We start from the raw sequence: 11,745 nt of genomic DNA, 5'->3' as shown, positions 1-11,745 counted from the left end.
GCCTTGTCAGTATGAATTAGAGGAGTTATTATGATGAATATATGGACTTGGGAGTTAAGGGAATAAGAAAATAGATTATATCCCTGCTTTCTCTAAAACAAAGGCCACATCTTCTGTGGGTATTTCAGTGATGTGATGTGATGTGCATAGAAGCCCAAGCCAAAGCTCGTGATTGGCCTGTAAGCACTTTTTAGACAATTTGTGTTTCTGAGTTATTCTCTCTGATGTGGCTGAATTAAACTAATAACTTTAATTTCATAGCTACAGTCACTGTCAATAATGATTTTGAAACCCAACAAAATAAAATCTGCCACTATTTCCACTTTTTCCCCTCCTATTTGCCATGAAATGATGGGACCAGGTGCCATGATCTTAGTCTTTTAAATGTTGAGTTTTAAGCCAGCTTTTTCACTCCCCTCTTTCACCCGCATCAAGAGGCTCTTTAGTTCCTCTTCACTTCCTGCCAGTAGTGTGGTATCATCTGCATATCTGATGTTGTTGATATTTCTCCCAGCAATCTGATTCTAGCTTGTGATTCATCCAGCCTGGCATTTCACATGATGTACTCTGTGTATACATTAAATAAACAGGTGGACAATATACAGTCTTGTTGTACTCCTTTCCCAATCTTGAACCAGTCAGTTGTTCCATGACCAGTTCTAAGTTGCTTCTTGAACCATATACAGGTGTCTCAGGAGACAAGTAAGGTGGTCTGGTATTCCCATTTCTTCAAGGATTTTCACAGTTTGTTGTGATCCACAGAGTCAAAGGCTTCAGCATAATCAATGAAGCAGAAGTAGATATTTTTCTGGCGTTCCTTTGCTTTCTCTATGATCCAGTGGCTGTTGGCAATTTTGTCTCTGTTTCCTCTGCCTTTTCTAAACCCACCTGGTACATCTGGAAGTTCTCAGTTCACATACTGCTAAAGCCTAGCTTGAACATTTTTGAACAAAACTTTACTAGCATGTGAGATGAGTGCAGTTGTACAGTAGCTTGAAACTTCTTTGGCATTGCCCTTCTTCAGAATTGGAATGATCTTATCAGGTGGTTAATAAATACTTGGAGGAGTGAAAAAAAAATTAATGTATAGACATTGTTTGGGTCTTGATTTAAATAAGCCAACTGCAGACAGGCCTTTTTGACATTTGGGAAACTATATACACTGATAAGTATTCAGTTTAGTTCAGTTGCTCAGTCGTGTCCGACTCTTTGCGACCCCATGAATCGCAGCACACCAGACCTCCCTGTTCATCACCAACTCCCAGAGTTCACTAAGTATTATACAATAGTAATTATTTTAACTGTTTCAACTCTGATACATTACTTGGATTATATTTTTTAAATATGGTGGATAAGAATTTGGGCAGACTGGATAATTTGAAGCTAGCCAGTAGGTACATTGGGTTTCTTATGCTATACTCTCTACTTTTGTGTGTCTCAGTGTGTGAAATTTTCCATAATAAAAATTTTGTTTTTTTAAGTAAAGCAAAACTACAGTTTTGAACATGGGAAAAAATTAAATTTATTTCAGTTGGAGATCTAGATGAAAAAGGAAAAATATATATTTGGAACATGGTATCCCAGAAGCTTTATTAAGAGAATTTAATATACTCTTGCCAGACATCTCAAATACACATTAGCCTCTCTACATATGAGTACAAAGCTTAAAAATTCCCTTGCATCAGTTTACTGTAGTTGTTTTTATTATTTTTAACTTTCAAGTAAGATTTAATCAAATATATCATAGCTGAAAATTCAGAGTGGACCTCAAAAACTGAATGTAAAAGTTCTTACTGTTAACAGTTTCTTTAGGGAATGTGAAATCATAGAGCTCATTATGGAAGACTTCATAAAAACTAATCTGTTTTCAAAATTCTGTGTTTGATATAAGTTTTTGCATGTTTATTTCAAAAGACATTTTCTTTGTAAATGATAGATGACTTTTTGGAGAATAGATAAAAAGAGTAGTTTAAGATCACTGAAATCTCAGAAGTTCATTTTTATTAACTAGTGACTAGGTTTGTGAGACATCCCATTTTGAAATCAAAGAATTTATGTATTTCCAAGCTAGAATCTGCCTCAAAAGTTTGCTTTGCTAGGCATTGCAGTTGTTCTGATAAAAATTTTTGTAATGTTTGCAGTTTTATGATAAAGAATCTATAAAAAGTTTATAAATTATAAACTATCCATTTATATGAAGTAGAAAGCATGGGACTTGCCTGGCGGTTCAGCATTTCCTCTGCTCTTTCACTGCAGGAGGCTCAGGTTCAATCCCTGGTTGGGGAACTAAGATCCTCTGTGACCAAAAAAAATGTATAAAACCAAAATTTTTTTTAAAAACCTCATTCTTTGGGAAGTGACCGGTTTTACTATCTCCCTATTGTTTTTGCATACATGACCCTATTCATGTTTTTTTTTTTCCCCCAGTGTCTTAAGTGCTTCTTCCCTGTCAGAACTCACCCCTTTCTCTCTAGATTTAGAAATTACCTCCTCCTCAGCAAAGCCTTGCCCCACCACTCTGCTGCCCCACCACTTTAGAGTCCTTCCCAGGGAACCTGCCGGGCTGCAGCCCATAGGGTCGCAAAGAGTCAGGCACAACTGAGCACACACACACAGCTGTCCCCTAGACAGGAAGTTCCTCTGGGTCAGGGACTGTCCTAAACCACACTCAGCTTCTTGACTCTGTGGTACAGTATCTTTCAATATTACAAATTAACATTTCTTTAGTTCTGTCTATATATTCATTTATTTATAAACTACACCTTCAGTACAACTTAGACCCTAAAGCTTTTTATAGTTCAAAGGGAAATTCTTTAGGCATAGATGCTTTTTATCTCTTGTGAATAATTCAGAATCTGACTGTGTTTCCATCCGCTTTCTAATGTGAGTTTTCCATGTACAGGCCTGTGTGAAGTGTCAGAAGCTGTGCAGAGTCTGTCAGGATCTTAGTGGGAGGGTCCCTTGGAAGTATACTATGTTGAATATGTGCTTGTTCTCTTGTTTCTTTGTCCTGAAAATAATTGTGTTTTCATGAAATTTCCAGTTAGTAGGGGTCTAGTTTCTAACTGAAGAAAGGGGAAGTGAGAGCTGAGTAACAGCTAATGGTGACAGAATATTCCAGATACAGAAAGCGCCAATGTGAGAATTTGGTTGCCTCTTCCCCTTAGATGAAGTCAGGTTGCCTTAGTGGCTTTCCAAGTTTATCCTAATCACCTCCTTTCTGTCACCCACTCCATTCCCATTCCTGATTTCCAGAAGTGAGAAAAAATGCCATGGGGCAGAACCCTGGGAGTGAAATTTACTTGTACATTTCTGAGTGGGAGCATATTGCCTCAACTTTGTATAGAGCCTGAACTCCCTTATTGGAATCAGTTTTGTTAAGCTGGAACCCTTAACCCTAATGTGTCCTAAGGACTCCTGTTTTCGTCCCAGATAATTCACAGGGCAAGGTTGGGAGGTAGAGGAGGAAGACACATGGCAAGCAGTGTGACCTTGGAACCACATGCGTTCCAAGCCTGGAAAACAGGGTCCTGTGAAGAACCTTGAGTTCAGTCCAGTTTAACTCTCGTCCCAGGAACCTCAAGGCTTGCTGTTGTCTTCCCGAACATGTGAGAGGTAGTTTCCTGGCTCAGACTTCCGGCAGGAGGACTGTCCATTAGTCAGTGTGCATCTGCAGGCCCTGGAGATATTAGAGTCAAGGCCCGGGGACTGACCAGGGCATTGGTCAGCAGGCTCTGAACCTGAACTAGATGTGGGTGTGTTTCCTGGACTGCAGTCAGAAACTTAGTCATTGACAGCTGGTCTCTCCTTGTTCCTAAGCTGTCATTACTGCTCTCTATATCCACAGGCTGATGATCAAAAGCTGAAATTGACAAAATTAAGGAAAGCATCTCCCTTCAGAAATAAGTATTAGGACTTCCTTCCAGGCTCTGTTTCCCGTTTCCAGCTTTCAAAGATAGAGACCAGAGAACCAGCATGGTGATAAACCCTTCCAGACAGCACGCTTAGTCTGTGAGACAGGCGGAACTGCGGGCTGTTGTCAGCAGCTACCGCTGACCTAAATATACAGGCTGTGTGATGTCAGCCGCACTGAAACCCCCTTCCCAGAGGCAAACGGGCTCAAGGAAACCATATCACAAAGATAAAGACTCATTAGAATGGAGCCAGACAAGGACGGAACCGGATTTTATTTGTCTGTTTGTTTCTAGTGAAAAACAAAGGTAACAAAGGTCATTGGACTCAACATATGACCATCAGCAGAGGAGGCTCTTGAATTTATTTCTGGATCTGTCTCTTCTGAGCCCTCATCTCCCTTTCTGGGGAGGGGCAGCGGTGAAAACCAGCCAAGCCTCCCTCCCTCCCTGCCCCCTGCTCCCTCCCTCGCCCGGGTGGCTCTCACCCTCTCCTCTGTTCACCCCTCTGCTGTTCCGCCGCCGTCATCTCAGGTTCAGTCCCTCACCCTGTCACCTGGACCCCGATCTAGTCGCCCAGCTCCTTCTCTTCTGGGGGCTTGCTTCCTGCCCTCCTCAATCAAATGGATCCCATTGCTTCCTAGGTAATCCTCCACAGCAGCATTCCAGTCTGACCACTGCTCTGCTCAAACACACACAGTGGCTTTTGCACAGACCGGAGTCTAGAGTCAGGCTCAGTAAGGATCTGTAAACCGGCCCTTCAGCTCTGTTTCACATCACTCCCCATTTTAGTCCCCATTTTCTCAACAGCTTGAACTTGGGCTGGTCCTTGGGCACCCTTGTGCTTTTCTGCCTCCGTGTCATGTCTTATGTCTCCCCCTCTGTCCATAATGCCTTTCTTCCTATCTTCGCATGCCCAACTTCTACCCATCGTTTACAGACCACTCAATTGCCACCTCCTCCTTGAAGCCTCCCTTGATGCCTCCATTTAAAGTGATGACTCCCTTCCGTGAACTTCCTTATGTTATGCTCATTTGTACACCTACACGATACTTATCACTTCTGCCTTGTCTTATTTTTATAAATGTTTTATCTCCAGATGTAGGTTGTAAACACCTTGGTGCAGGCTCTGTCTTTTCTTTTTGGTGTTTTCTATGACAGTAGTTCTCACTGGTAAGTCATCAAAGATTTTTTCTTTAAGCCACAGAGAACCAGGACCAGATTTGGGGGTGAGGGGAGAGGTGGGCACAAAGTTTGCAGGATCCTAGTTTGCCAACCAGGGTTCAAACTGACACCCCCTGCAGTGGATGTGACAAGTCCTTAACCACCGGACCGCCAAGGACATCCCCCTTGACCAGAACTCACCGTTGCACCTGTGGCCCTCTTGTGCTCTTTGAAGGGCTGAGACCTTTTTCTTGTTTGACCAGGCCTCCAAATAATTCCCTGTGCTGAAATGCTGCCCCACCTGACCGCCTCCTTCAGGACCACTCAGGTCCACCATCACATCCCAGCCTCCCCACCTGCTCTCATCTGCAGGGTCTGCATCTTTCCTAAGCCACCGTAGCTCCTGACAGGGGAGGGCACGTTCCTCACTCAGCAAAGTCTGCGTTCAAAACATAAGCCATATGCAAACCTGTGTCCAGTCCAGGTGTCTTGTGGGAAGTGTACAAACGGATGCCTGTGGGTGGGCCAGCAGGCACCTAGCACTGGAGGGGCCTTGAAGGACATTCAGGAGAGTGGGAGGCGTTTGAGCCTGTTGTGTTGGAAGCGATAAAGTGGTGGGGAGGACATCTAAGCTCTGAAGAGCAGTCTCAGAGACAGAGCCTCAAGGAGCAGGGAATCGCCTGGGGTTTGCAGAGGACCTCAGAGAGTCGTTTTGGCAGAGGCTGATGGTTTGTATAAAGGAGAGGAAGCAGACGGAGCTAGGAGGTCACTTGGATTGTTCGTGCACATCCTAGAATCCATCTAAATCAGGACTGGTAATTAGTACATTGCTTCTTCTAAACAATAGATTACACTGGAGAATTGCTTTTTGATGACTCCCTTTTTTTTTTTTTCCTTTGCACTCGTCTTAGCTCTCCAAGTAACTGTTTATGATTACTTAGAGGCCATATGACATGTTTTTTGTCAAATACTTTTATGGTACAAAGGATCACTCTAACTTAATTTTAATGAGTTATCTTAAAAGTAGAGCAAGAAGTTTTTACCTGTTTGATAATATGTAGGTTAATATTTGGGGATAAAATTGTAGGATTAATGCCAAAATAATTCAGAGGAAGGAAGTTGGAAATAGCTGAAACAGAAATGACCGTCAGTTGACCACGATGCTCGTGGTGGAAGGGCACACTCTTCTCTCCACTTTTGTGCATGTTGTTGTTCGTTGTTCGTTGCTAAGTCATGCCCAGTTCTTTATGACACTATGGACTGGCCAGCTTCTTTATCCTCCACTATCTCCTGAAGTTTGCTCAAACTCATGTCCATTGAGTTGGTGATGTGATCCAACCATCTCATCCTCTGTCACCCCCTTCTGCTCCTGCCCTCCGTCTTTGACAGCATCAGGGTCTTTTCCAATGAGTTGGCTCTTCACATCAGGTGGCCAAAGTATTGAAGCTTCAGCTTGAGCACTGGCCCTTCCAATGAATTTTCAGGGTTGACTTCCTTTAGGATTGACTGATTTGATCTCTCTGCAGTCGAAGGGACTCTCAAGAGTCTTCTCCAGCACCACATTTTGAAAGTATCTGTTCTTCTATGCTCAGCCTTCTTTATGGTCCAACTCTCACACCCGTCCATGACTACTGGAAAAACCATAGCTTTGAGTAGATGGACCTTTGTCAGCAAAGTGATATCTTTGCTTTTAAATACACTGTCTAGGTTTGTCATAGCTTTTCTTCCAAGGAGCAAGCGTCTTTTAATTTCATGGCTGCGTGTAGGCATCCCTAATCAAAAGTTGGGGGAGATGTTGGGCTTTCGATGGTACCAAGTAAGCCTTCAGCTTGGGCTGCTGGCCCAGCCCTCACAGCAGCTCTGGGGCTGCCGTCTGTGCCTCGCTTTGCCCTGCTGCAACCCTGACCACCAGAACAGCCAGAAAAACGGCCAGGAGTCAGCCAGTTGGTTGGGCTCTTGGTATAGTCACAACAAACGATGAAGACCCATCAGCCAGATGGCAGAGGAGACCATTATTTTTGTATCTGCCATTGTGTTAAAATACCATATTTGTTAAATCATCAGTGGTATAATTAAAATGTAAATATTAATACAAAGGAAGGAAGGATGCATGGGTTAACAGGTCACCTTACAAGAGGGATTTAATCAGAAGTTTTATCTTAACATCCTTCTTCATCAGAAGGTTTTTTGTATGTTCACTAGGATAGAGAAACTGTGGAAGATGTATCAACAATGTAAATTACTCTTTCAGTAAGCACAATATTCTCTCTTCCTTAAGAAAGTAAAGCAGTATTTTAAAAGCCCCAGAACTCAGATGTCGTCCCTTTCATGCTAAATACACAATAGTTCTCTTTTAGGGGAAATTTATAGTTTCACCTTATTTTCCCAAATTTTTATTTTTTAAAAAATGAAGCAAATGTTCAAGAGTCTTTTCTCTAAATAAACTATGTCCTTTTCTCTAAGTATAAAAAAGTATTTTATCATTTAAGTATTCCTCTAAAATATGTTGATTGTTTAAATTTAGAATTTCTTTTAGAAATATCCTTCAAAACGTTTCTGAATACTTTGGAGGTAAATTCCAATGTTAGTTAACATGCTTGCAGTGTATAGCAAACTGAGTTATCGGTGGTTAGTCCCTGAAAGCAAATTAAGAGATAAGCAATGCATGTTGCTTTATTGAAATATGTAAATTTGGATTAATCAGAGCCTGTATTGTAAAACGTAAGATTGCTTCCTGTTAAACTACTGTCAGGTTTTAGAAATGACCATAGATCTTCAAATACTTCACCTACAAATGTTTTACTTGCCTTCTGTGGCATTGCTTTGAAAAATAAATAAATAGACCAACCAACCAAAACAGAAAAGGCAGGGGTCCCGCTATTCCCAGTTTTCCTTTGACTGTACCTGTCCCAGGGCAGGAGATGGGCTCGTTTAGGGCCCTTCTGGGGCACTGCTTCCGTGGACAAGGCCGGGGTCGGCCAGCAGCCCTGCCCAGCCCTCGCTGTGCCCCCGGCCCCACGTGAGTCGCTTAAACCTCACAGCCAGCCTTCCGCATCGGCCCCTCACCACCGGCAGAGCAGGCCTCATCAGCAGTAATGGTTTACAGATGAGGTCACTAAGTGTCAAAGGAGTCACGTTATTTGTCCAAGTTTATTAGTGTCAGAACCAAGTCTAAAATTCAGATATCCTGAATTTTCGCTCCATTACACCATTCAGAGCCTAGATGGGAAAGATACATATTAGTCTTCAAAGGTTATGCCTCCTTACCATGGTGTTTATTTCAGTCTCATGTAACTGGTACATATGACCATTGCCATGAGGAGCATAAAGGTACCAACTGCCTGCCTTTGACAACGTCCAGCCTGTCTAAGCTGGGGAATTAAAAGGGACAGGAGTCCAGTGCCCTGCCTGGTCCAGCCTCGGCTTCCAGGCTGTGAATGACAGAGGGCACAGGGCTCCGGCCCCTCAGTTGATACTTGAATTTGTCCCACCCCAGCCCGTCCCCGCCGCACGTGGAGTCACTGCTGCCCAGAACACAGGCAGCAGCACCTCCCAGCCTCCTTGCTTAGCTCTTTCCAACCACTGTTCCCCAGGTCTGTGCCCCTCTGGGTGTATATCCTCCTATTTAAGACTTGCAGATTATTTAGCTGTTTCTCCTCAATTTTAGAATTTCCATTCAGCTCAGAGCACATTCGAATCTTTTATTCAGGTTGCTTTGTACGTAATAGGGCTTAAAATATGGCTGCAGCATCTTTAGCAAAGTGGAATAAGTGATTTATGATTTGTCTTTTGTCCTGAGTTTCAGGAATACCTGCCTCTCAGGAACTGCCCTGAGAGTGAGACTTGGAAATCAGAGGTGTTCCAGAAAAGGCTGCATCCTTTTGAGGTTAAAAAAAAAATTAGTGTCATTCAGTGGTGGACAGAAGTGTGAATGCCCAGGCAAGGGCAGAAGTTCCAGCTTCTTTGAAGTGGGCAGGAAAGGGTCTGGTGTTGATTGCTGATAAAGCTGTGGGTTAGAATGTTTCACGAGGGTCACTCATCACCACCTGGTCCATCTCACTGTTCTAGAGCCACAAGCTGGTAAGAATTTGAAGCCGGTCCCTTTCAAATCCTATACCCACGTCCCTGAGAGGAATCAGGTGCAAGTATGTGGCCGAATCAGAGAAGAATGCACATATGAAAGGATCTGTGTTAATGAGTCTGAGGGGCTGGGACTACTGCCTCCATGTGCAAAGGGCAGTCCTTTTTTTTTGGCTGTACCGGGTCATCTTGCTGCGCTCGGGCTTCTCGTTGCAGTGGCCTCTCCTGTTGCACAGCACAGGCTCTAGGGCACTCCGGCTTCAGTTGTTGTGGCCCATGGGCTCGAGAGCACAGGCTCAGCAGTGGTGGCCCACAGGCTTAGTTGCTCCACAGCATGTGGAATCTTTCTGGATCAGGGGTCGAACCCGTGTCTCCTGCATGGGCAGACGGATCCTTATCCACCATACCACCAGGGAAGTCCAAGGGCAGCCCTTTTTATGTGATGTTTCCAGTTTATGAAATACCCCTTTTTAAGACTGTACGAAGGTAGTAGGGTAGGTGTGAGGCTTTGACCCAGGATGTGAGCTGTGTCAGTGCCAGGCCTGGGCTCCACGATGAGCCCCCTTCAGAGCATGTAGAGTCACTCTTTTCTGGGCCTCCCAGTCAGGTTGGCTAGTACCACTGCTTTGCCACCTCTGAGCATATGTTTTAAAAAATTTGCCTGCAGTGGTATTGCTTATTCATAAAATGGTAAAACATTCCTTTCTTACGAAAATTATGGGAAAAAATTAAAATCATGTGAACTTAGCTGGTATACAGTGCAGTTAAATTTCCAGCCTGCCCTGAAGCCTGCACCACACTCCATTTTGAATATGGAGGGCTGGTTTTTAAACTTCTAACACACTAAGACAAGAAACTTAAAACTTATGTATTTTGGTATAGGAAAGGGTAAAAGCAGGCTCCATGAATGGCAAAGAACAGGCTTTTGTCAATGGAAGATTAGATCATCTTGAAGCACTGGTTTGTTTGTTTTTTTTTTTCGCCATCCTTTCCCTTTTTTTCTCTCTTATTACCTTCACTTTGTTTTCAGACTCCACAGAGATGGTTCCCAGCTTCTGTCTGTGTCTTAGGGCCAGCCTAGCCAGTGGCCCCAAATATTTATTTCTTGTTAGGTCTCTGCCACATTTTAGCCTTGCCATCTGAAATTGTTGTTGTTCAGTCGCTAAGTTGTGTCCAACTCTTTGTGACTCCATGGACTGCAGTATGCCAGGCTTCCCTGTCCTTCACTATCTCCCGAAGTTTGCTCATATTCATGTCCAGTAGGTCGATGATGCCATCCAATCATCTCATCCTCTGTTGTCCCCTTGTCTTCCTGCCCTCAATCGTTCCCAGCATCAGGGTCTTTTCCAGTGTGTCGGCTCTTCACATCAGGTGGCCAAAGTATTGGAGCTTGAACTTCAGCATCAGTCCTTCAAATTCAGGATAGATTTCCTTTAGGATTGACTGGTTTGATCTCCTTGCTGTTCAAGGGACTCTCAAGAGTCATCTCTAGCACCACAATTTGAAAGCATCAGTTCTTTCGTGCTCAGCCTTCTTTATGGTCCAACTGTCACATCTGTACATGACTACTGGAAAAACCATAGCTTCAACTGTGTGGACTTTTGTTGTATAATGAAATAAATGGTTGTTATTAAAGGCCTCGGTATCCCCACGTGCCAGTTGAGGGAGCCATACATGGTGTCTGTCCTAACTCCCCTGTTGGAGGATACCCTTTGCCATCCTGCACTATCCTTCTTCCCAATTCTTGAGAACCTGTGCTCCTTCATATGGCTCCTCCAGAATGGAAATTCTTTCTCTCTCAGCTCATTCTTTCCCTTCTGCCTTCCTGAATCACAGAATATCTGGGTCCCAAGAATTTGATTTTCTAACAGGTGATACCAATGCTACTGGTCAGTAGATCTCATTTCTCTAACTTGGGTGGGGGGAGGAAATGGGTGTAGTTTGTTGAGGGGAATGTCTCTCACTCTCACGCACTCACACACTCACACTCACACACACACACATAAGTGTCACCGTCAGCACCACCATCTCTACCACCCAGTCACCTGAATAAACTTCACCCCTCACCTGCTGCATAGCCCTCTCCCTGATGCCTGAAGAGTCCAGGAAAAATGAATACAGTTCAGACTCTGAGCCCAGCCCCGTGCTGTCTGCCCCCGGCCTCTGAGCCCACTCTTCATTGCTGCCTTGCCTGTCCCTGCCTGAAGTGGTGGTCTCCTCACCCCTTCTCTACCTTAACAGCCCAGCTCCCCCTGCCTCCAAGGGGACTGTCCCAGACACAACAGATGTATTCATCTCCTCCTGCTGGAAACTTTTCAGTGGTTCACGGCCTATATCGCTGCTCTTGGTATTTAACAATGAGATGGACATTTACATGTTTCGTTTGTGTATTTACGGTTTGTCTCCGTGCTAGATTTTCAGCTCTTTGACCATCTGAACTTTGCTTTATACTTGCCGTTCTCCATAAAGTTTTCCACCTGACAGATTGATTAGTTGATTAAGATAGAATGAGAAGAGAAGAGGAAAAAGTCTGGTAAGTTAGGGAACCTCTGGTTCTTTCATGTAGTTGTGCGTATTTTGAAATATATAC

The 11,745-nt window shown here is 43.7% G+C and overlaps 1 protein-coding gene across 3 annotated transcripts in view; it reads left to right on the top strand.

Moving 5' to 3' along the window:
- DYM (dymeclin) overlaps positions 1–11,745 on the top strand; it is a 390,748-nt gene that overhangs the window by 361,995 nt on the left and 17,008 nt on the right. The gene's annotated exons all lie outside the window — the stretch shown is intronic.

The sequence above is a fragment of the Ovis aries genome, chromosome 23, assembly GCF_016772045.2.
Source record: "Ovis aries strain OAR_USU_Benz2616 breed Rambouillet chromosome 23, ARS-UI_Ramb_v3.0, whole genome shotgun sequence".
Classification (NCBI taxonomy): Eukaryota; Metazoa; Chordata; class Mammalia; order Artiodactyla; family Bovidae; genus Ovis; species Ovis aries.
Note: the sequence above shows the minus strand (reverse complement) of the source record. Positions and strands in the feature narration are given on the sequence as shown.